General features: G+C 35.1%; 1 long non-coding RNA gene across 1 annotated transcript in view; it reads right to left on the minus strand.

Moving 5' to 3' along the window:
* Positions 1 to 1,038: 1,038 nt before the first annotated feature.
* The window catches only part of LOC108587595, a 63,790-nt gene continuing 37,373 nt past the window's right edge, over positions 1,039 to 27,455 (minus strand). Inside the window, exon 4 of the long non-coding RNA XR_002524291.2 lies at positions 1,039 to 1,244. This is a non-coding gene — a long non-coding RNA (uncharacterized LOC108587595). The remainder of the gene's footprint in view (positions 1,245 to 27,455) is intronic.

Raw genomic sequence — 27,455 nt, forward strand, 5'->3', positions numbered from 1 at the left:
TCTCATACATTATTCTAATTATTTTACATATTTTAATTTATTTTATCCTTTCAATTACTCAATGAGGAAGGTACTAATATATGCTTTTTAATAAAAATTTTTTTCTAATTCATTTTTAAGTCTATTTCATAAGCCTTAATTTTCCTAAAGTGTCATAGCTAGAAAGTGCTAAAACTGAAACTGAATTTGTACAAGTCTCTCCAGAAATTCATGCTTGAACATCTAGTTATAGTGTCTCAGAGCAGAAGGAACAAAGCTTTTAGAACTGAGCCTTCTATTCATTAAAATCTCACTATATTTGTTTTAGTCATCAAATGACTAATATTCATACTAATTCTCACAATTAGCAATATGTAATAGTATAAAGCATATACATATTACATTTTTACATGTATTTTTATACTATATAGGTTTATATATTGCTAAGTAAAGCATGATTATAATAATAAATAACCAAATAAAATAAATTGTAGTTTTAAAAGTATATACATATTACATTATGTACATTATAGATCATATAAAAATGAAAAGTGAAAACAATGACAAACATAAAATAACCAATGTTTACATTTTTAAATAATTTTAAAATAATTTCTACATATTAAGTATACATTACTACATTACACCATTTCAAAAAGTATTTTTATTTTTTATTTATTTATTTATTTTTTATTGGTAATATGTATATTTGGTACATAGAATACAACTGACTGGTATCCACAATAAAGACAAAATTCTTAAAACTCAATAAAAAAAGAATAAAGAAATCAATAGAAAAATAAACAAAATAACTTCTAAAAAATTCACCAAAGATGATAACCAATGAAAAGTAACATAGTGAAACAATGTTTAACTTCATTCATCACTAGACAAATGTAAAATAAAACCACAATAGAACTACTAGACACCTAAGATACCACCAAGCAGTTTTTCAAAAGTATTTTTATTAATAATAAAATTTCCATAAGAACAATGTATTTTAATATATATATTATTTTTGAAAAATATTTATTTCACTCTTAGTGATGCAAAAATTCAAAAGTCTGATGTTCAGTTTATTTTGGTTCTTGGTTTTATGCCTATAGTATCTTAAAAAAGATAGCTCCCGAAGATTCATGAATCCAGATGTGGCTGTGCATAATTAATCACAATATCATTTATCATCCACATTATGCAATGGTATTTGCAGAAATTGGACTTGTATATTTCCATGAATCCTGAAGTCAATCAGCAGTTCCTACACACTAATGAGAAAATATTTCATTTTAATATTTTAACAAATTGGCTTAACACCCACTGAAATTCTGTATTTGGAATGTTTCTAAATACATAAAATTTCCAATTGCAAGTTTTTGTGTATGTGTTTGTGGGCACACATACAGATTTTATGATTTTATTTTATTTATTTACTTGGTTTATCTGGTATACTTAGTCATTTTATGATTTTAGCAGTCACATTTGGTTTTACAGTATGCTTCATTAACTTAGCACAGCCTACCTTTGAGTATTATAGCACTACACATATTATACGTACAAGAACCCTACAACAGTAGACTTCCATTTGTCTTCCTGGTCTTTCTTCTATTGTTATATATTTTATTTATACATGTTATAAATTGCATAATACTTTTTTGCCTTAAATGACAAATTATCTTATAAAGAGATTTTATAAAACAAGAAAATATCTTTTATATTTACCACATATCTAACCATTTCCAGTGGTTTCTATTATTTTATATAGATCTTATTTCTACTTCATTTATTTTTTCTTCTGTCATTAGGACTTTAACCCCTTTTATAGTGTAGGTCTACAGGTAATAAATTATTTCAGCTTCTGTAAGCCTGCAAAAAAGTAGTTTACCTTTGTTATTGCAAATATTTTACTGGGCATAGAATTTTAAGTTGACGGTTTTGTTTTGTTTTATTTCATTCAGTACTTTGAAAATATTCCTTCACTGTCTCCTACTTTATGTTGTTTCTAAGAAGTCTAATGTATTTTTTCTTTCTTTTTTTGGTTCATATTTTTGTTTCTTATCTAAGAAACCTTTGCCTAATCCAGATAACTAATATTAAAATGTAAAACCTAAACCTATAAACCTTATAGAAGAAACTATAGGAGAAACTCCTATGACCTGGGTATTTTTTTGCCTTTTGAGTCACTAGGAGTCAGAATATAAAAAGACAAGGTACAAATTAGAGGAAATACAATGAACACAAATACCTTTAGCCAGAACATATAAAGAACATTTAAATCTAAATATAAACACATATTTTTAAAAGCAACTAAAAATAAACAGAAAAAGATTTGAACAGAAATTTTACCAGTAAAGAATTTTGAATGGCAAATAGGCAAAAGATTAGCAACATCATTCAACATTAGGAAAATGCAAACTATGACTATAATGATAGACTGCTACTGCTATTATACTACACAGTCACTAGTTACTAGAACAGCTAAAATTGAAGACTCATTGCATATTGACAATGATCTGGAGTAACTGACACTCTCAGATATTTGTTAATGGGAATGTAATTTTATAGTTTCTTATAAAGTTAAACATGCACTTGCAATACTAGAGGCAGGAATCCTACTCCCAGGTATTGATCCAAAGAAACAAAAATTTATGTCTACACAAATAGTATACAAAAATGTTTATGGATTATTTATCAAAAGTAACCCGAAGTTAGACATGACTCAAATTTCCATTCAGCTGGTAGATGAGTAAATCACTCATGGCATATCCATACAATTAAAGGGAATAAACTAATGATGCATGAACCACACGAATAACTCTCAAAACATTGTACATGATAAAAACATACAAGGTTAGCTGTCAATTTTTTAAAAAAGAAAATAAATTTAAAAAGCCACACATGAAAGACTACATTCTGCATGGTCCCATTCACATTAAATTCTAGAAATGTCAAATCTATGCTGACGGCAAGCAAATTAGAGGTTAACTGGATCTGGGATGGTGTGAGAGTATTGACTGCAAAGAAGTGTAAGAAAAACTTGGGGAGTAATAGATATGTTTTATACCTTGCCTTTGGTGATGTTAACACACATGTTTGGATTTGTGAAAACATCAAGTCATATGACTAAAATTGACACTTTTCTTAGGTTATTCAAAGATAAAGCCTTTTTTTTTTTCAAAAAAGATAAAACCCAATATAAACTAAGCAAATACCCCAAACTACACATATACAAAAATAAAAGGCAAACCTCCAACTGAATGATGACTTCTTAGAACACCATGAAATGGAATCCTCCAGACATTCTATTATTAAAGAATAATAGAACATACTTAATTAGGTTTTACAAGGATGCAAAGATTGATTCCATACTAAGAAATGTACTACAGGGTTTGTCTTCTATAAGAAATCAAAAAAGGAACATCATAGGATATTCTCGCTATCTTCTGAAAGGGGTTGGGTCAAATTCTGTATTCATGAATTTAGGTAAGGATAAAAGAATTATTCACACACCCATTCAATTGAGATGATTATGCATGCTTCCACTAATGTCAGGTATAAGACAAAACTCTAATATTTCTTTACAACAGTTGTACTGGAAGTACTTGCTCATGCAATAAAAATAAAATAAAAGGAGGCATAAACATTAGAAATATTTACCTTTGTTAATGGTAAATATTAACATTTTATATTATATTTATATTAATATAAATATTTTATTATATTAATATAAATATTTTATTTATATTATTATGGAGGGATGGAGGAAAATCTACCAAGCAAATGGAAAACAGAAAACAGCAAGGATTGCAACCCTAAATTCAGACAAAATAGATTTCAAACCAACAAGAATAAAAAAAGACCAAGAAAGCCATTACATAATGGTAAAGTATTCAATTCAACAAGACCGAGCTGTCCTAAATATATATGCACCCAACACAAGAGTATCCAGATTCATAAAGCAAGTTCTTAGAGACCTACAAAGAAACACAGATCCTCACACAATAATAGTGGGAGACTTCAACATTCCACTGACAATATTAGACAGATCACTGGGGGGCAGAAAATTAACAAAGATATTCAGGACCTAAACTCAGCATTGGACCAAATGGATCTAGTAGACCTTAAACATATACATTATTCTTGTAGCCTTATGCCACATATTCTAAAACAGATCACATAATTGGACATAAAACAACCCTCAACAGAGGCCGGGCGTGATGGCTCACACCTGTAATCCCAACACTTTGGGAGACCGAGGCAAATGGATCACGAGGTCAGGACATCGAGACCATTCTGGCTAACACAGTGAAACCCTGTCTTTACTAAAAATACAAAACAAAACAAAAATTAGCCAGGCATGGTGGCAGGCGCCTGTGGTCCCAGCTACTCAGGAGGCTGAGGCAGGAGAATGGCATGAACCCGGGAGCTAGCAGTGAGCCGAGATCGCGCCACTGCACTCCAGCTTGGGTGACAGAGCAAGAGACTCCGTCAAAAAAAACCAAAAAAGACAGTCATTAACAAAGGTAAAACAGTCAAAATCATAACAAACACACTCTTGGACCACAGCACAATAAAAATGGAAGTCTGTGCAGCAAACCACCATGGCACATGTTTACCTATATAACAAACCTGCACATCCTGCACATGTACCATAGAACTTAAAAGTAAAAAACAAAAAAATTTCACAAACACAGTGAAAACATCAAACAATAAAAATATCATAATATGCAAAAAAGACTATGAAAATTGCTCAAAACCATGCAATCACATGGAAATTAAACAGCATGCTCCTGAATAACTTCTGGGTAAATAATGAAACTACAGCAGAAATCAAGAAGTTCTTTGAAAATAATGAGAACAAGGATACAACATACCAGAATCTCTGGGACACAGCTTAGGCAGTGTTAAGAAGGAAATTCATAGCACTACATGCCTACATCAAAATGTCAGAAAGATCTCAAATTTACAACCTAACTTCACAACCAAAAGAATTAGAGATGCAAGAACGAAGTAACCTCTAAGCTAGCAGATTATGGAAAATAAAAATCAGAGCTGAGCTGAAGGAAATGTAACATGAAAAACCATTCAAAAGATCAATGAATCCAGGCCTTGGTATTTTTGAAAAAAATAATAATAATAATAAAATAGGCCACTAAATTGACTAACAAAGAAGAAAAGGGAGAAGATCCGAATAAACATAATTAAAAATGATGAAGGGAATGTTACTACTGACTTCACAGAAATAAAAACAACCATCGGAAACTGCTACAAACACCTCTATGCACACAGACTAGAAAACCTAGAAGAGATGGATAAATCCCTAAACATATACACCTTCCCAAGACCGAGCTAAGAAGAAATTGATTCCCTGAACAGACCAATAATGAGTTCCAAAATTGAATCAGTATTAAATAGCCCACCAACCAAAAAAAGCCTGGAGCCTGAGAGATTCACAGCCAAATTCTACCAGGTGTACAAAGAAGAAAAGGTAACATTCCTACAGAAACTATTCCCCAAGATTGAGGGGGGACTCTCCCCTAACTCACTCTGTGAGGCCAGTATCATCTTGATACCACAACCTGGGAGAGACACAACAAAAAAAGAACATTTTTAACCAGTATCTCTGATGAACATTGATGCAAAAATCTTCAACAAAATGTTTGCAAACTGAATCCAACATCACATTAAAAAGCCAATTCACCATGATCAAGTAGGCTCATGCTTAGTGCAAGATTGGTTCAACATACACAAATCAATAAATGCTATTCATCACATAAGTAGAGCTAAAGATGATACCACATGATTATCTCAATAGACACAGGAAAGGCTTTTGATAAAATTCAATAACACTTCATGTTAAAAACTCTTAATAAACTAGATATTAAAGAAACATACCTCAAAATAATAAGAGCAATTTATGAGAAATCTACAGCCAACATTATACTGAATGGGCAAAACCTGGAAGCATTCCCCTTGAAACCCAGCACAAGACAGGGATCCTCTCTTTCACTACTGCTATTCAACATAGTATCAGAAGTCCTGGCCAGGGCAATCAGGTAAGAGAAAGAAAAGGCATCCAAATAGGAAGAGAGGAAGTCAAACTACCTCTGTTTGCAGACGACATGATTCTAATCAAGAAAACCCCATAGTCTCAGTCCAAAAGCTCCTTCAGCTGATAACGTCAGAAAGTTTCAGGATACAAAATTAATGTACAAAAATTACTAGCATTTCTCTAAACCAAAAACAGCCAAGCTGAGAGCCAAATCAGAAAGGCAATCCCATTCACAATTGCCACAAAAATAATGAAATACCTAGGAATACAGCTACCCGTGGTGTTAAAAGATCTCTACAATGAGAATTACAAAACACTGCTGAAAGAAACCAGAGAAGACATAAACAAATGGAAAAGCATCCCCTGCTCATAGATAGGAAGAATCAATACAATTAAAAGGGCTATATTGCCCAAAGCAATTTACAGATTCCATGCTATTTCTGCCAAACTACCAATGACGTTCTTCACAGAACTAAAAAGTACTATTTTAAAATTCATAAGGAGCCAAAAAAATAAAAGCCCAGATAGCCAAGGAAACTCTTAGCAAAAAGAACAAAGCTGGAGGTATCATGATACCTGACTTCAAACTATACTACAGGGCTACAGTAAACAAAATGTCATGATACTGGTACAAGAACAAACACATAGACCAATGGAACAGAATAAAGACTCCGAAAATAAGACCACACATCTACAACTTTCTAACCTTTGACAAAGCTGACAAAAATAAACAACGGGGAAGAGACTCCCTATTCAATAAATGGTGCTGGGATAGCTGTCTAGCCATATGCAGAAGATTGAAGCTGGACCTTTACTTACACCATACACAAAAATAAAATCAACCAAAGATGCATTGTAGACTTAAATGTAAAACCCCAAACTATAAAACCCTGAAAGACAACCTAGGAGATAATATCCTGGACATAAGAACAGGCAAAATTTCATGACAAACATACTAAAAACAATTGCAACAAGAGCAAAAATTGACCACGTGGGATCTAATTAAACAGGAGCTTCTACACAGCAAAAGAAATTATCAACAGAGTAAACAGATTACTTCCAGAATGGGATGAAATTTTTGCAAACTACACATCTGAGAAAGGTATAACATCCAGCATCTATAAGAAACTTAAATTTACAAGAGAAAAGCAAACAGCCCCATTAAAAAGTGTGCAAAGAGCATGAACAGACACTTCTTAAAAGAAGACATATATGCAGCTGACAAGCATATGACAAAAACTTAATATCATTGATTATTAGAGAAATGCAAATCAAAACCACAATGAGATACTATCTTACATCAGTCAAAATGGCAATTATTAAAAAGTCAAAATAGATGCTGGCAAGGTTGTGGAGAAAAGGGAACACTTACACACTGTTGGTGGGAGTGTAAATTAGTTCACCTATTGTGGAAAGCAGTATAGTAATTCCTCAAAGAACTAAAAGCAGAACTACCATTTGACCTAGCAAACCCATTACTGGGTATATCCCCAGAGGAGTAGAAATCATTCTATCATAAAAACACATACACATGCATGTTCATTGCAGCACTATTAACAATAGCAAAGACATGGAATCTACCTAAATGCCTGTCAGTGACCATTTGGATAAAGAAAATTTGGTGCATATACACCATAAAATACTATGCAACCATAAAAAAGAATGAAGTCATGTCTATTGTGGAACATAAATGGAGCTGAAAAGTATTATCCTTAGCAAACTAATACAGGAACAGAAAAATAAATACTGTGTGTTCTCACTTATAAGTGGGAGCTAAATGATAAGAACTTATGAATACAAAGAAAGAAACAACAAAAACTGGGGTCTACTTGAGGGGGGAGGGTAGGAGAAGGGAGAGGAGCAGAAAAGATAACTATTGAGTACAGGACTTAATACCTGGGTGATGAAATAATATGTTCAACAAACCCCCATGACATGTGTTTACCTGGTAACAAACCTTCACATGTACCCCCAACATAAAATAAAACTTAAAATATAAAAATAAAATAATAAAAATTAAAAACTATTAGGTTGCACTAAAAACAATGTTGTAAATGTCGTTGTTTGTAGATAATTTTATTGCATAACAAGAAAATCCAAGATAATCAACTGAAAAATTAGTATTCCTTCCATGTAAATTTCTAAAAGTGGTTAGACAAAAGTTCAATAGACATAAATTAGGAATTTTCTCATATTCTAGAAGTAGCTAATTGGAAAGAAAAATTGGGAGAACAAATTGTATGCATAATGTCAACAAAAGACTTAGATATCACCCTAAATAGAAATGTGCAAAAACTATGAATCTTCTTAAAAAACATCCAAAAAGTGCCAAAAATGACAGATATAGAATGTTCCCCTGCCAAAACTTACTATTTTTATATAAATTATTTATTTTTAAACAGATTTACAAAAAGAATGTGAAAATAGTATGAGAATTCCCATGTACCCTGTACCCAGTTTCCTCTGTTGTTAAGACGTTACCGTAGTATAGCACATTTAAACTTAGTATTTAGAAAATATCTATTTTTCTACTTATTAGTTGACAAAGCCATTTGAATCACAAATATCCCAATAGAATGTCTTCTCTGGAAGACCTAACAGTTTGATTCTAAAAGGTATTTAGAAGAGCGATGGTGCAAAAATATCTAATATAGTTTTGAAAATGGAAAATACAAATTATTGATCTTAAAAACATAAAAAAATTATAAAATGCTGATATAAAAACACTATAATTACAACTACAGTCTTCATATATAGGACTAACAGTTCAATACAAGAGAACAAATAATTCAAAAAACAAAAATAAGTAAAATTTATTATATGATTAGTGTAATCTCTAATAATGAACCTATATCTATGAAATCCTTGTTTAAATATAAACTACAGTAAAAATGAATAAAAAGTATCAGCATATTCCTCTGAATAGTTTTCTAGCCTATGTCATTTTTTCAACTAAACAGCACTGAGAAGGAAAAGGATTTTTCTTCTCCTTTGGTTCTGTCTTTGACAGTTAATAAGTAATATTTAGCATTTTGGTTCATTTACAGGTATTCATTAACAAAATATTAGTAAGCTTTAAATGGGTATACAAAAAAAAGAAGAGACTAAAATCTACAGTATAGGTACCAACAAGTCTTTTATTGACAGAAAGACAACAAAACTGTAAATATTAAAATTGTATGCCTTCTTTATGAGAAGAGGTACTATGCAGCCATAAAAAAAAAAGGAGATCATGTCCTTTGCAGGGACGTGGATGGATCCCAGCAAACTAACACAAGAATAGAAAACCAGCACCGCATGTTCTTACTTATAAGTGGGAGCTGAACAATGAGAACAAATGAACAAAGGGAAGGGAACAACACACACTGGGGCCTGTCAAAGTGGGGATGTGAGGAGAGGGAGAGCATCAGGAAAGATAGCTAATGCATGCTGGGTTTAATACACAGGTGATGGGTTGATAGATGCAGCAAACCCCCATGGCATGCGTTTACCTATCTAACAAACCTGCACATCCTGCACATGTATCCTGGAACTTAAAATAAAATAAAATAAAGAAATAAAACTTTAAAATAATTTTAGAAATTATTTTTAAATAATTTTTAAATTTTCAGAAAAATTTTTAAAATGACATAGCAGAAGAGATGCAACAGAAGAATAGGCATTGGATATATTAATATATTATTTAATTAATGGAATACTGATGTGATATGACAAAATGTTTATAATATATAGATGCAATTATGTCAAATACCTAAATTATGCCAAGAGAAATACAATTTTTCTGCTATTGAGAGAGTTAAATTTTCTGCCTATTAAAAATGCAAAATGATATCAGAAAGAAGTTAATTGATTTAGAGATAAATATATAGTTTAAACTTATGTGCGGGAAATATACAGTAGAAAAGGGTAATTTAAATTATAAACAAAATGATATAAAATGATGTGTTGATATCAAATTCAAGTTAGAAATGTCTAAAAAGGAGAAAAGAGCTAACTGAATTCAGGAAAGAAAGTGAAGTAAGAGATATTAGCTCAGCCATGAAGATTAAATTAGATGGTGTCCAAAGAAGAATGAATTTAATACAGTAAATGGAACATTAGAGAAATGAATAAAAATATCCACGAAGAGAAAAATGAAATAAAGAAGTAAAAATGATGAGACAGAAAGTGATACATACAGAAAGTAAGTTAAGGTTATCAGAGAGAGATAGGTGGGGAGGTAGACAGATAGATAACAGATAAGGAGAGAGAGATATATATATCACTAGTGATGAAAATAGAAATCATAAAAGTAGCCAGAAAAAAGAGGTAAGGATGCCGGCTAAGTACAGAACTATAAACATAAAGATGATGGCATATTTCTTATCATCTTTAAAAATCTTTTAAACACTAAAAGAAAAAAAAAATCCATTGAACAAGAATCCTACACCTTTTGAAAATATCCTTCAAAAAATAAAGGAAAAATTAAGTTTCTCTTCAGAGAACCAAAGGGTGAAAGAATTAATCATCAGCACACCTGTACTACAAAAAAATGTTAAAGGAAGTCCTTCAGACAAAAGGCAAATAATAACAGAGGAAAATAAAGATTTACATAAAAGACAAATGAAAACCAGAAGTGGTTACTATGTGGATAAGCATAGAAGGCATTTTTCTTGTTACTTAAATATTTTTAGAGGATGATTACTATTTGAACAAAATATAATAACAAAGTAGTGTGGAGTTTGTAATAAATGCTGAAGTAAAATGAATGGCAAAAACAGGAATAGAGCAGAGTGGGAAAATTGAAGAATGGTGTTATGTTCTGATACTATAAATAAAATGGCATGTCACTTAAATGCAGACATCTATAAAGGAAGATGTATATTCTAAACTCTAGGACAGCTAGTAAAATAACAAAACAAAAACTTATGGCTAGTAAGCCAACAAAGTGATAAACAGAATCACAAATCATATTCAATTCATCCAAAAGAGGGAAGAAAAAGAGGAAGTAGTAGACAAAACAGATGGGACAAACAGAAAACAAATAAAAGTAAATTTGAGCTGAAACATATCAATAAACACATTCAATGTCAATGATCTAAACCAATGGCTTTCCTGCGCAAACACAAAGCAACAATTGTTAGACTGGATGAAAAAGCAGATCAAAATATATGCTGCCTACAAAAAGACTTCCTTTAAAGGTAATAACACAAACAGGTTAAAAGTAAAGAGATGAAAAAAAAAGTCATGCTAAAACAAAATAAAGGAAAGCTGAAGTAGCTGCATTAATATCTGATAAAGTAAATTTCAGTGCAAAGAATATTACCAGGGATAAATAAGTTTATGTTACATAATAAAGAAGTCAATTTGTTAAGAAAAAATTACAATTCTAAATATTTATGCACCTAATAAAGAGCTTCAAAATATATGAAGCAAAAAGTAATATAACTGTAAAGATCAACAAATCCACAATTTCAGTCAGACACTTCAATATCCTTTACTCAATAATTGATAGAACGACTAGGTAGACAAAGGGTGTAGAAGACTTGAGCAATCCTAGGGAAATTTGAACTAATTCACATTTATACCACACTCCACTCCACAGCAGTAAAATATTCATTCATTTCAAGTGTACATAGAACATTTATCAAGACAGACCATATTCTGAACCATGAAACTGTTCTCAGTAAATTTAAAATGATTCAAGTCATGCAAAGTGTGTTCTCTGACCACAATGGAAACACATTTGAGAAAAAATAACAAAAAATCATTTGGAACATCTTCAAATATTCAGAAATTAAATAAGTCTAAACAGTGAATAAGTCAAAGTGTAAACCAAAAGCAGAATTAGAAACCGTTTTTAACTTGATGAGAACAAAAATGTAACATATCAGAATTTGTGAGATACTGCTAAAGGAGCGCTTAATGAGAAATTTATAACACTACACATAGAAAAGAACAAGGGCCTCAAATCAATGACTTCAACTTCCACTTTAGGACACTAGAAAGAGGAAATAAAGCCCAAAACAGCAAAATAATGTTCATCAGGTTTTCTTAAATATTATATATACCTAACTTATGATTCAGCAATTCTCATCCTAAGTATTTCTCCAAAAGATTTGAAAGCATATTTTTTAAATTATACTTTAAGTTCTAGGGTACATGTGCACAACGTGCAGGTTCATTACATATGTATACATGCGCCATGTTGGTGTGTTGCACCCATTAACTCATCATTTACATTAGGTATATCTCCTAATGCTATCCCTCCCACCTCCCCCCACCCCACAACAGGACCCCATGTGTTATGTTCCCCACTCTGTGTCCAAGTGTTCTCATTGTTCAATTCCCACCTATGAGTGAGAACATGTGGTGTTCGGTTTTCTGTCCTTGCAATAGTTTCCTCAGAATGATGGATTCCAGCTTCATCCATGTCGCTACAAAGGACACAAACTCGTCCTTTTTTAAGGCTGCATAGTATTCCATGGTGTATATGTGCCACATTTTCTTAATCCAGTCTATCATTGATGGACATTTGGGTTGATTTCAAGCCCGTGCTATTGTGAATAGTGCTGCAATAAACATACGTGTGCATGTGTCTTTATAGTAGCGTGATTTATAATCCTTTGGGTATATGCCCAGTAATGGGATGGCTGAGTCAAATGGTATTTCTAGTTCTAGATCTTTGAGGAATCACCACACTGTCTTCCACAATGGTTGAACTAGTTTACAGTCCCACCAACAGTGTAAAAGTGTTCCTTTTTCTCCACATCCTCTCCAGCACCTGTTGTTTCCTGACTTTTTAATGAGCACCATTCTAACGGATGTGAGATGGTATCTCATTGTGGTTTTGATTTGCATTTCTCTGATGGCAAGTGATGATGAACATTTTTTCATGTGTCTGTTGGCTGCATAAATGTCTTCTTTTGAGAAGTGTCTGTTCATATTCTTTGCCCACTTTTGGATGGGGTTGTTTGATTTTTTCTTGTAAATTTGTTTAAGTTATTTGTAGATTCTGGATATTAGCCCTTTGTCAGATAAGTAGATTGCAAAAATTTTCTCCCATTCTGTAGGTTTCCTGTTCACTCTGATGGTAGTTTCTTTTGCTGTGCAGAAGCTCTTTAGTTTAATTAGATCCCATTTGTCTATTTTGACTTTTGTTGCCATTGCTTTTGATGTTTTAGTCATGAAGTCCATGCCCATGCCTATGTCCTGAATGGTATTGCCTAGGTTTTCTTCTAGGGTTTTTATGGTTTTAGGTCTAACATTTAAGTCTCTAATTCATCTTGAATTAATTTTTGTATAAGGTGTAAGGAAGGGATCAATTTCAGCTCTCTACATATGGGTAGCGAATTTTTCCAGCACCATTTATTAAATAGGGAATCCTTTCCCCATTTCTTGTTTTTGTCAGGTTTGTCAAAGATCTGATGGTTGTAGAGGTGTGGTATTATTTCTGAGGACTCTATTCTGTTCCATTGGTCTGTATCTCTGTTTTGGTACTAGTACCATACTGTTTTGGTTGTTGTAGCCTTCTAGTATAGTTTGAAGTCAGGTAGCGTGAGGCTTCCAGCTTTGTTCTTTTGGCTTAGGATTGTCTTGGCAATGTGGGCTCTTTTTTGGTTGCATATGAACTTTAAAGTAGTTTTCTCCAATTCTGTGAAGAAAGTCATTGGTAGCTTGATGGGGATGGCATTGAGTCTATAAATTACCTTGGGCAGTATGGCCATTTTCACAATATTGATTCTTCCTATCCATGAGCATGGAATGTTCTTCCATTTGTTTGTGTCCTCTTTTATTTTGTTGAGCAGTGGTTTGTAGTTCTCCTTGAAGAGGTCCTTCACATCCTCTTCCACATTGTTAGTTGGATTCCTAGGTAATTTATTCTCTTTGAAGCAATTGTGAATGGGAGTTCACTCATGATTTGGCTCTGTTTGTCTGTTATTGGTGTATAGGAATGCTTGTGATTTTTGCACATTGATTTTGTATCCTGAGATTTTGTTGAAATTGTTTATCACCTTAAGTAGATTTTGGGCTGAGGCAATGGGGTTTTCTAAATGTACAATCATGTCATCTACAAACAGGGACAATTTGACTTCCTCTTTTCCTAATTGAATACCCTTTATTTCTTTCTCTTGCCTGATTGCCCTGGCCAGAACTTCCAACACTATGTTGAATAGGAGTGGTGAGAGAGGGCATCCCTGTCTTGTGCCACTTTTCAAAGGGAATGCGTCCAGTTTTTGCCCATTCAGTATGATATTGGCTGTGGGTTTGTCATAAATAGCTCTTATTATTTTGAGGTATGTCCCATCAATACCTAGTTTATTGAGAGTTTTTAGCATGAAGGGTTGGTGAATTTTGTCGAAGGCCTTTTCTGCATCTGTTGAGATAATCATGTGGTTTTTTTATTTGGTTCTGTTTATATGATGGATTTCATTTATTGATTTGCATATGTTGAACCAGCCTTGGATCCCAGGGATGAAGCCAACTTGATCATGGCAGATGAGCTTTTTGATGTACTGCAGGATTCGGTTTGCCAGCATCTTATTGAGGATTTTTGAATCAATGTTCATCAGGGGTATTGGTCTAAAAATCTTTTGTTGGTGTTGTTGTTGTTGTTGTGTCTCTGCTAGGCTTTGGTATCAGGATGATGTTGGCCTCATAAAATGAATTAGGGAAGATTCCCACATTTTCTATTGATTGGAATAGTTTCAGAAGGAATGGAACCAGCATTCAGACGTGAATCCGTCTGGTCCTGGACTTTTTTTGGTTGGAAGGCTATTAATTATTGCCTCAATTTCAGAGCCTGTTATTGGTCTATTCAGGGATTCGATTTCTTCCTGGTTTAGTCTTGGGAGGGTGTATGTGTCCAGGAATTTATCCATTTCTTCCAGATTTTCTAGTTTATTTGCATAGAGGTGTTTATAGTATTCTCTGGTGGCAGATTGTATTTCTGTGGCATCAGTGGTGATACCCCTTTATCATTTTTTATTGTGTCTATTTGTTTCTTCTCTCTTTTCTTCTTTATTAGTCTTGCTAGCAGTCTATCAATTTTGTTGATCTTTTTTAAAAAAACCAGCTCCTGGATTCATTGGTGTTTTGAAGGTTTTTTTTTTTTTTTTTTTTTTTTTATCTCTATCTCCTTCAGTTCTGCTCTGATCTTAGTTATTTCTTGCCTTCTGCTAGCTTTTGAATGTATTTGCTCTTGCTTCTTTAGTTCTTTTAATAGTGATGTTAGCATGTCAGTTTTAGATCTTTCCTGCTTTCTTTTGTGGGCATTTAGTGCTATAAATTTCCATCTACACACTGCTTTAAATGTGTCCCAGAGATTCTGGTATGTTGTGTCTTTGTTCTCAATGGTTTCAAAGAACATCTTTATTTCTGCCTTCATTTCATTATGTACCCAGTAGTCATTCAGGAGTAGGTTGTTCAGTTTCCATGTAGTTGAGGGGTTTTGAGTGAGTTGCTTAATCCTGAGTTCTAGTTTGATACCACTGTGGTCTGAGAGACAGTTTGTTATAATTTCTGTTCTTTTATATTTGCTGAGGAGTGCTTTACTTCCAACTATGTGGTCAATTTTGGAATAAGTGTGATATGGTGCTGACAAGAATGTATAATCTGTTGATTTGGGGTGGAGAGTTCTGTAGATGTCTATTAGGTCTGCTTGGTGCTGAGCTAAGTTCAATTCCTGGATATCCTTGTTAACTTTCTGTCTCATTCATCTGTCTAATGTTGACAGAGGGGTGTTAAAGTCTCCCATTATTATTGTGTGGGAGTCTAAGTCCCTTTGTAGGTCTCTAAGGACTTGCTTTATGAATCTGGGTGCTCCCATATTGGGTGCATATATATTTAGGATTGTTAGCTCTTCTTGTTGAATTGATCCCTTTACCATTATGTAATGGCTTTGTCTCTTTTGATCTTTGTTGGTTTACAGTCTTTTTTATCAGAGACTAGCATTGCAACCCCTGCTTTTTTGTTTTGTTTTGTTTTCCATTTTCTTGGTAGATCTTCTTCCATCCCTTTATTTTGAGCCTATGTGTGTCTCTGCACGTGAGATGGGTCTCCTGAATACAGCACGCTGATGGGTCTTGACCGTTTATCCAATTTGCCAGTCTGTGTTTTTTAATTGGAGCATTTAGCTCATTTACATTTAAGGTTAATATTGTTATGTGTGAATTTGATCCTGTCATTTGATGTTAGCTGGTTATTTTGCTTGTTAGTTGATGCAGTGTCTAGCATCGGTGGTCTTTATTATTTGGGATATTTTTGCAGTGGCTGGTACTGGTTGTTCCTTTCCATGTTTAGTGTTTCCTTCAAGAGCTCTTGTAAGGCAGGCCTGGTGGTGACAAAATCTCTAAGTATTTGTTTGTCTATAAAGGATTTTATTTCTCCTTCACTGATGAAGCTTAGTTTGGCTGGATATGAAATTCTGGGTTGAAAATTATTTTCTTTAATAATTGAATATTGGCCTCCACTCTCTTCTGGCTTGTAGAGTCTCTGCTAAGAGATCCACTGTTAGTCTGATGGGCTTCCCTTTGTGGGTAACCCGACCTTTCTTGCTGGCTGCCCTTAACATATTTTCCTACATTTCAACTTTGGTGAGTCTGACAATTATGTGTCTTGGAGTTGCTCTTCTCGAGGAGTATCTCTGTGGCATTCTCTGTATTTCCTGAATTTGAATGTTGGCCTGCCTCACTATATTGGGGAAATGCTCCTGGATAATATCCCGAAGAGTGTTTTCCAACTTGGTTCCATTCTCCCCATCACTTTCAGGTACACCAGTAAGACACAGATTTGGTCTTATCACATAGTCCCACATTTCTTGGAGGCTTTGTTCATTTCTTTTTACTCTTTTTTCTCTAAACTTCTCTTCTTGCTTCATTTCATTCATTTGATTTTTAATCACTGATATCCTTTCTTCCACTCAATCAAATCTACTACTGAAGCTTGTGCATGCATCATGTGGTTCTTGTGCCATGGTTTTCAGCTCAGTCAGGTCATTTAAGGACTTCTCTACACTAGTTATTCTAGTTAGCCATTTTTCTAATCTTTTTTCAAGGTTTTTAGCTTCTTTACAATGGGTTCGAGCATTCTCCTTTAGCTCAGAGAAGTTTGTTATTACCAATCCTGAAGCCTTCTTCTCTCAACTCATCAAAGTCATTCTCTATCCAGCTTTGTTCTATTGCTGGTGAGGAGCTGTGTTCTTCTGGAGGAGAAGAGGTGCTCTGATTTTTAGAATTTTCAGCTTTTCTGCTCTGGTTTCTCCCCATCTTTGTGGTTTTATCTACCTTTGGTCTTTGATGATGGTGACGTACAGTTGGGGTTTTGGTGTGGATGTCCTTTCTATTTGTTAGTTTTCCTTCTAACAGTTAGGACCCTCAGCTACAAGTTTGTTGGAGTTTGCCGGAGGTCCACTCTAGACCCTGTTTGCCTGGGTGTCACCAGCAGAGACTGCAGAACAACAAATGTTGCTGTCTGATCCTTCCTCTGGAAGCTTTGTCTCAGAGGGGTACTCAGTAGTATGAAGTGTCAGTCGCCCCCGACTGGGAGGCACCTCACAGTTAGGCTATTCAGGGGTCAGGGACCCACTTGAGGAGGCAGTCTGTCCATTCTCAGGTCTCAAACTCCGTGCTGAGAGAACCACTACCCTCTTCAAAGCTGTCAGACAGGGATGTTTAAGTCTGCAGAAGTTTCTGCTGCGTTTTGTTCAGCTATGCCCTGCCCCAAGATGTGGAGTCTACAGAGGCAGGCAGGCCTCCTTGAGCTGTGGTGGGTTCCACCCAGTTCGAGCTTCCAGGCCACTTTGTTTACCTACTCAAGCCTCAGCAATGGGGGATGCCCCTCCCCCAGCCTCGCTGCAGCCTTGCAGTTCGATCTCAGACTGCTGTGCCAGCAGTGAGTGAGGCTCCATGGGCGTGGTATCCTCTGAGCCAGGCACCAGATATAATCTCCTGGTGTGCCTTTTGCTAAGGCCATTGGAAAACTGCAGTATTAGGGTGGGAGTTTCCTGATTTTCCAGGTACCATCTGTCATGGCTTTCCTTTGCTAGGAAAGGGAATTCTCTGACCCCTTGCACTTTCCGGGTGAGGCAATGCCCCTTCCTGCTCTGTGGGCTGCACCCAGTATCTGACAAGCGCCTGTGGGATGTGCCTCAGTTGGAAATGCAGGAATCACCGGTCTTCTGCGTCATTCACGCTGGGAGCTGCAGACTGGAGCTGTTCCTATTCAGCCATCTTGGAACCTCTGAAAGCATATTTTTTACACAAACATTCATAGAAGCTTTATTTTGTAATAGCCAAAAATTGAAACAAATGTCTATTAACAGATTAATAGATAATCAAATTGTTTTAAATCCATACAATACAATACTGCTCAGCAATAAAAAGGAAATAATTACTCAAACAAGAAATAACATGGGTAAATTTCAAAATAATTATGCTGTTGGAAAAAAGCCAGATGCCCCTCCCCAAGAAAATCCCCAAAGATGGTGTTATTTCATTTATATATAAAAAAAAGTATATAAATAAGCCATGAAATAGTGACAGAAATGAATTCAGTGACAGAAAAAAGTGGTGACAGAAAGTCTAAGAGGCTGAGTGGATCTGGGAGGTTTAACAGGGAAGTATTATCAAAGGTTGCTTTTGGAGGTGATTAATATGTTCATTATCCTGAGTGTGGTAATAGTTTCACAACTGTACACATATGTAAAAATTTATCAAACTGTGCACTTCAAACAGGTGCAGTTTATCATATGTCAATTAAACATCATAAAACGCTGTTATAAATATTGTAAAACTAGCAAAAATAGGAAGTATCTTCATGACTTGGAGTAAGCAAAGATGTTTTTGGGAGACTACAAAAAAACTTACAAGAGAGAGTTAAGACAATGATGTAAGCCTCAGAGTGTAAGGAGATATTCACAAAACATATTTCCAACAAATAGACTCATATCCAAAATACATAATTCTTAAAAATCATTAAGAAAAATATTGACAATGTAATAAAAGTAGTGGAAAAAACTAATTTTACTTATTCTAGAATGACCAAGCAAGCTTTTACTTGATCCAAATATTCTGGAAATAATAAGCATATATTTACCATCATTTAATAAGAAAATTTTAAAAAATAAAATTATATAGAGGCACTAGAGAGTATGAAAAGCACCTACATCTGGAAGGGACTTAAAGCTTGGGAGAAGGCACCAGTGCAATGAGTGAGAGAGAAGGTCAACGTTTTACAGGGCAGCTAAAACTCCAATAAAAGAAAGCAGTTTGTCAGAGCTGAAAAGCCTGAGACAGAGTCTGAAGCAATCACAGCTATTAATACTAGAACCTGATTACAGAAACCTACCAAAAAAAAAAAAAAAAAAAAAAAAAGCCAGACATGGGAGCAGTTGCTGAAAGAAAATGCAAGCCAGTGGCAGTTTAAACACTGCCCAAATCGCTGGCTTAACCCTCAACCACACATGTGTAGGGCAGATTCAAAGCCATACAGTTAGAGGTTTTTTAAATCTAAACTTGTAGTTGACAAAAAAACAAACAAACACAAAACAGAGTTATCAATTTGTGTTCAACCAAGTTAACACTCTACAGAAGAATAGGCAAAATCCAGAGTCTCCACATGAGCACATTCACAGTGGACAGGATACAATAACAAAATAGGTAACATACAAAGAATCATGCATTGTGACCTAGCCTCAAGAGAAAAAACAGTCAACTGAAACTGGTACCAAAATGATCTAAGTGTTGAAATTAGTGAACAAAAATCCTAAATCAGCTGTTATAACTACATCTTATAAGTAAAAGAAAATATGCTTATAGAAATAAACACTTAGGAAATATCAGAAAATATAGAATCTACAAAAATTCAAGTGGAAATTCTAAAACTAAATAATGTATTATCTAAAGTTAAGAACACACTCTATGAGTTTACCATCATAATATATATGACAAAGGAAAAAATCCATGAACTTAAAGATAGAAAAATAGGGATTATAAATTACAGGAGAGAAGGAGAAAATACTTAAAAGAAAGAGAGAGACAGAGACAGAGGAAACCAGAGCAGAAAAAAAAATTTGAAATTGTAATTTCTTCAATGTTTCCGATTTGGTGACATGTAATAAAGAGACAAACTCCATGTTTCGTGTTTGATTGTTGACTGCTTTTAAGCCCCACTCTGCTTCTTTGGATTTCAGCCCACATTAAGGCAAGCAAATAAGAAAGCCCACGTGTGTCCTCCTTTTACACCAATGGGAAGTTCAAACCGGGCAGCCCTGGAGTGCATGAAGGAACACCCATGCTGAATCTAATCCCTAACTACCATAAAAACCCCAAGCCAATCCCCTTTGTCTGCTTTCTCACGTCATTTTGGATCTTCTTGGGAAGCCTGCCCTTCTCTCCCTGGAAAGTTTTATTAAGTGAGTAATAAATATTTTCATATTATCTTGGTATGTGTGTATGGCATTATCAGGCTTGAAATTTGCATCAATTTGGGAAGTTTGGGGGGACTTCATCCCACTTCTGTTGGGTAACCAGAACATGACATCATAAATTTACAGATTTAAGAAGCTCATATAACTCCAAGCAGGTTACGCACACACACACTTCTGGGAACACCAGTTAACATGCTAAAACCAAAAAGAAAGAGAAAATTGTTACGGCAACTATAGGAAAACAATAAACTATCTATAGACACATATTGATTTGAATGACCACTATCTTCTCAAAAATTACAGAGTTTAGAAGACAGTGGAAAGGTATCTTTGAATTGAGAGAAAAGTAATCTCAATCCAGAATTGCATATCTTTAAGAGTGTGAGAGAAATTAATTTAGTTTTATATAAAAGAAAACTAAGAAAATCCTTTGGACCTGGACACAAACTATAAGAAAAACCCAGACTTGAAGGAGAGTGCCATAACGTTTAGTGTTTAGAACACAGAGATCTCTAAACATTCTGCAAAGCGTAGTACAGATGCATAGAGCAAATAACTATGTATCCCAAAATGTCAAGAGTGTAAATATTGGGTATCACTAAGTTAAAATATTCATGACGGTGTAGTACTGACATAAGAGTTGACAAATACATAGATGAAATAAACTAGAGCATCCAGAAATACACCCGCAGTCACTTCCTTTTAATGAAGGTCTCAAAAGTATTTATTGGGAAAGGAAAATTCTTCTCAACAAATGGTACTTATATAACTGGATATTCTTTTTTGGGAAAAATAATGAACCTTCAACCCTACGTAATATGATACGTATAATGAAGTTAAATCTGAGGCCTAAAATAAAAGCTAAAACTAAAGAGATTTTAGTGGATAACACAGGAGAATATATTTGCGATTTAGGAATATTCTTAGAGAGGTCGTGGAAAACAATAACCCTAGGAGCAAAATTGATGAGTTAGACTTAACTGTTACTTTTTAAAAATCTGCTCTTCAAAAGAATAAAGGAAAGCTCAGTCTGGGAGAAAATTAAACAGTTCATTTCTAAATAATTCATTGATCATAGCAAAACAAAACAAGAAAAATAATGAAACAAACTGAAAAGGGGCATTAGAATGTATTTTTAACTGAATGACAATGAAAACACAAGTTAAAATTAGTGAGATACAGCTATATCAGTGCTTAGAAGGACACTTACAACGTTAAAGGCCTATATTAGAAAATAAGAAAGGTCTCAAATCGTTGACCTAAATTTTGACCATATGAAACTAGAGAAGGAGGATAAAAGTAAACATAGATAAAGCAGAAAGAAACAATATTGTACCAGAAATCAACAAAATGGTATAAGGAAAAATCTAAAGAAAAATAACAGTGAAACCAAATGGTTTTTCTTTGAACATGTAAACAAAATGAATAAATCTTTACCTAAACTGACAAACTAAAAATAGAAAAGACACAAATTATCAAAACCAAGACTAAAGGAGAAAACATCACTCCTAACACCATGTAAATCAAAAGAGGGTTTTTTTAAAAAAAATACTATAAATAGGCGGGGCACGGTGGCTCACGCCTGTAATCCCAGCACTTTGGGAGGCCTAAGCAGGTGGATCACGAGGTCAGGAGATAGAGACCATCCTGGCTAACATGGTGAAACCCCATCTCTACTAAAAATAAAAAATAAAAAAATACAAAAAATGAGCCGGCAGTGGTGGCGGGCGCCTGTAGTCCCAGCTAGGCGGCAGGCTGAGGCAGGAGAATGCAGTGAACCTGGGAGGCGGAGCTTGCAGTGAGCCGAGATGCGCCGCTGCACTCCAGCTGGGTGACAGAGCGAGACTCCGTCTCAAAAAATTATAAATAACGGTATCAACAAATTAAACAACTCGAATAAAATATAAACTCTTAAACACAAATTATCAAGGATGACTCAAGAAAAAATATCTGAATATGCATATAACCAACATATAAATATTACATTCCTAATTTAAAATATTCTCACAAAAATAAGTCCAGGCCCAGATGACTTGACTTGTGTAATCTATCAAATATTTAAGGACTATAATTTAAAGAATAATACAAACCTTTCACAAACTGTTTCAGAAAATAGAGAAGTAGGAAACAGTTCTCATTTCATTCTATCAGGCCAACACTACTCAGATATTAAAGCTAAAGACATGAAAATAAAAGAAAGTGAAAAATAGATACAAAAATTCTCAACTACATATGAGCAAACTATATCCAACAACATATAAAAGTAATAACACATCTAACCAAGTGGAATTTGTACTAGAATTGCAAAGTTATGTTAACATCCAAAAAGCAAAGTAATATCCCACATTAATAAAATAAAGGACAAAAAGGATCGTCTTAATAGATGCAAATAAATCATTTAACAAAATCTAATACTTATTTATGATAAAAATCTCTCAACAAACTATGAATAAATGGAATGTCCTCAAACTGAAAAAGGACATCTATCATCACACTCAATGGTAACATCACACTCAGTGGTAAAAGATTGAATGTTGTCTCCCTAAGATCCGTAGCAACACACAATACCTGCTCTTACCGCGTCCATTCTACATTATACTGAAAGTTATGTCCAGTGCAATCACACTGAAATATAGAATACTCAGATTGTAAAAAAGAAATAAGACTGTCTTTATGTGTATGCACAATCCTATATGTAGACAGTCCTAAGGCATTCACATACATAAACGTGCACACACATGCAAATGCACATGCAACTACTGGAACTAATGGTACAGATCAGCAAGATCACTGGGTTCAAAAATCAATATACAAAAATCAAGTCCATCTATATATGTGAACAATAAATAAGCTAAATATGAAACAAAGAGAATTATTCCATTCACCTCATTAAAAATAAAAAAAGACATTGGGGAAATAAATAAGTTCCTACACACAGAAAACTACAAACATTTCTGAGAGAATATAGAAAAGGTATAAATAAACTAAGAGGCATTCCATGTTAATGGACTGGAGGACTTACTATTGTCCATGTGGCGCTTCCACCCAAATTGATTCTATGCTGTTTACATGCGGGGAGAAAGTGTTTTGATTATTTAGCGTAATGTTATTTCCCCCTTGAGGGTCCTATTTCTCACTGTAACCTTGACATCCATTTGTATCTCAGTCCCTGTGAATTTGGTTAATGTGAGTGTGATCATACGCTGATATTTGTTGGAAATTATTGCTTGCTTATCCAGCATCTGTTTTCTCTTCCTAATAATACTTGTTTTTAAAAATTATCTGCTCTCCCTTTCCCAGCAGCTCACTGTAGCCCCTGCTCTAGGGGAGTGGTCCTAATTTGTAACCCACTGTAGATATGCTCCTTGCAGGGATTGTGTAGATTGCTGCAGGAACACAGATAACATCAGCCAAAATATAGCAATTACATCAGAAATGAGCAAGAGACCCATTTTAGTCCAAAGACTCACAGGGAATATATCTAGGATGGGAGAGCAGTTGTTTTGGGGAAGTCTCTTCGATCTTTTTTTTCTTTAATAGAGACCCTAAAAATTAAGATTCCTTCAGCGTCAAGATGAAGTGGACGCCAAGAGGAAAGCAATGTCGAGAGAATGGTAGAAATACGGAGCCAGGTGCTGATGAACAGAGGAGGCACCTGACTTGGTAAATCTGCTTTGTGGTTTTAGCCAGTTTGAATTGGAGTTTTTGTTTCCTGTGACTTAAGACATTTCGATAAGTCTCTGGCTCTGACAAAATGTTTCAGGCTCCGACAAAATGAAGTTTCTAGAACTGTGGAAATGAGAACCTGACTCTGGAAAACAGTGGCTTCACTATGTATTTCTCCTTTCTGCAGTTTTCCCGGGGTACCTCCCAACAAACCTAAATTAGGAAAACAAGCTATGAGTGATAAAAAATGTTTAAAGTCAATCCTGAGAAGATTGTGGGGAAACATGAACGGTGCACTTTGTTTTTGGCATAGCAAGTCGATTCAGTCTTTCTAAGGAGAAATCCGTTGCTATGCAATAAAATCTTTAAAACTGTTTACAGTTTTGACCCAGAAATTCAACTTCTGTGATTATATCCCAAAGAAATTCTCCTGAATAAAAATAAACAGTTTTAGGTCCTCATAGAAATACAAGTAGAAATAGGAAAAACGCTGGCAAATAATTAAATTACCAATCAAACGGGGAGGATGATAACTCAACATAAAGAAATATTGTTGTCTATCCAAATAAAAAAAAATGGAACTGTGGTCACTTGAAACAAATATGAAGTAAAGCTAAATTAAAATTGTAGAACACAAAATGGTAAGAACACATTATTCCCTAGGACATCAGCCTTTCTTTATGTGCTCATAAATTATCAAATCAAATTATCTTCTACAGATATAGGGGAAGGTTACTCTCCTATAAACACATACACACTTACACCCGACTACCTCCCCCAGACACAGCAGTAGCAATTTGAACTGAGTTGTGAGCTAAGAAATAGAAACACAAAGGGGAAAAAAGATCAATACGTATCTTTATAAACTTACTGTGGAGTATGGAGCACAACAGATGGGCAGAAAATCACTGAATGAATAAGGTATTCAGCAGTCGTGATAAGCTTAGTGGCAATAAGTATGGTGACAGGGAGTGTGTAACTGGGTGAATGAGGTTATGGACTGAATGTTTGTGTACCCCTCAGAATTAATACATGGAAGCCCTACCTTCCAATGTTGGTATTTGAAGATGGGGCCTTGAGGAGGAAATTATGTTTAGATGAGGTCGTGAGAATGGGATTAGAAGAAGAGGAAAAGACTGAAGTTTGCTCACTCTCTCTCCTCCTTGTGAGGACATAGCAGGAAGGTGGCCGCCTGACATCCAGGAAGAGAGCCCTCACCAGGAACTGAATCAGCCACCACTTTATCTTGATGTCCCAGCCTCCAGGTAAGAAATGAATGCTTGTTGTTTAAACCACCCTGCCCATGGTGTTCTGTTTAGCAGCTCGAGCTAAGTTAGGTTTCTTTGGATTAGGTGGTAAGGAAACAATTTGTCTGAGGAAAAGATATTTAAGCCGAGATTTAAATAATGAAGAGAAGCTTTCCAAGAGCTAGGAGAAGAGAGTCTGTGTAGGGCTGTTAATAAATGTGATAAACTGAAGTGAGGAAAGGCTTAGCATATTCCAGGAAGAGAAAAGGCACCATTGTGACCAAAGCACATACCAGGGTACAAGGGGCACACCATGGCCTTCTAGAAGGACCCAGGAGCCCTATATGCAAGACCTTTCCTGCCACAGTAAAGAACTGGATTTATATTAAGTGTAATGGGAGCCATTAAGTGGATTTAGGCAGGGGAAGGAAATGATCACAGTTATTTTTTAAAGGGATCACTCTTGCTGCCGTATAGGCAGTGGATAAATTATAGGGGCCCAAGTTTGGAAGCAGGGAGAGCAGTGAGGAGGTTGCAGTAGTGTCCCAGGAAAATATGATAGTGGGCTAGACCATGGCTGCAGCAGTGACACTCAGAGCAGCACAGCTTGTTTGGAGGTGCCTTTAGTAGGACACACAAGTGGATTCAAGACGAGAGCAGAAAGCAGGGGAATCACCAAAGCCGCATCACAGGAGTGTGGGTTGCACTTCCTGCTACTTCACTGCAGGTACAGAGCATGGAGTCTAGAGAACAATACTAATCATGATCCCATGTGATCCCCAAATGGAATACACAGGCAGAAAGCTTATGATAAGAAGCATGAACCAACACACAAAGCTAGTGGAGTATGGAAATGGGGAGTTGAAGCCCAGAATAAACAAAAGGACCATGGATTCTTTAAGCCATGAATAAAGAGCTGCATACATTTTGTTTGTGGTTCCTGCTGCAGTGGGCAGACAGGCTGAGGTAAGCTATATGTTCTTGCATTGAAGTCCTGGCCTAGACTCCATCTCCCACCTGTTTTTAAAGTGTCCAAATGTAAATCTCTACCCCAAAACACTATCCAAAAACATGAGTCAAAATAGACAGCATTCTACTGGGGATCAGATGTCCTGCTGGCACCTGATAATCCACATGTATAAAAGAGAAAAGCATCTTCTATCGCCTTGCCCCCAGCAGCTATACCTATGCACCCCAGTTAATTTAACAGGGTCATCTTGTAGTGCTAGAGTTTTCTTTGTTTTTAAAAATATTAATGTCTGGTGAACTTGTCCAAAGCTCAGCTTTTCTTATCTCACTGTAAAGTCCTCTGTGGTCTCGGGTTGTTTCTAAGCAGTAGAAGTCATTCTCTCCACTCCCTCTCATGAAAACTTGTATCCATTTGCTACCTCTCACCATGTTTTAGCAATTGACTGTAGACGATCTCTACCCACATCACTCATCTCTATATTCCCAGATTCTGAAAGTGACTTAGCTACATTGCTATTAGATGCTCAGTATTTCTTTGCTGAATGATGGGATGAACGTAAGCCTATTCACTAGCAGGCAAGGCCATCAGTGAGAAATGAAACATCACAATTGGAACATCACATTTGACAGAAATAAAGCATTATGCTGACGGAGGAGATGGAGCTGCTTGAGCAGGACTTAGAAGAAGCTCTTTTTGCAGCCATTCTGTGCAGATTCTTTATCTCGTGCTATGTGAATACCAGTGTGCCAGTCAAGGCTCAGTCAGAGAAGCAGAATCTCCATGGTGTGGATGTCCTGCAGAGTCCTGTGCTCCTTATTATTATTATTATTTTTTTTTTCATTTATAACTGTAGATACCTAAATTTTTTTTTTTAATTTATTTATTATTATTATACTTTAAGTTGTAGGGTACATGTGCATAACATGCAGGTTTGTTACATATGTATACTTGTGCCATGTTAGTCTGCTGCACCCATCAACTCGTCATTTACATCAGGTATAACTCCCAATGCAATCCCTCCCCCCTCCCTCCTCCCCATGATAGGCCCCGGGTGTGATGTTCCCCTTCCTGAGTCCAAGTGATCTCGTTGTTCAGTTCCCACCTATGAGTGAGAACATGCGGTGTTTGGTTTTCTGT

The sequence above is a fragment of the Papio anubis genome, chromosome 11 (genome assembly GCF_008728515.1).
Source record: "Papio anubis isolate 15944 chromosome 11, Panubis1.0, whole genome shotgun sequence".
In the NCBI taxonomy this organism is placed as follows: domain Eukaryota; kingdom Metazoa; phylum Chordata; class Mammalia; order Primates; family Cercopithecidae; genus Papio; species Papio anubis.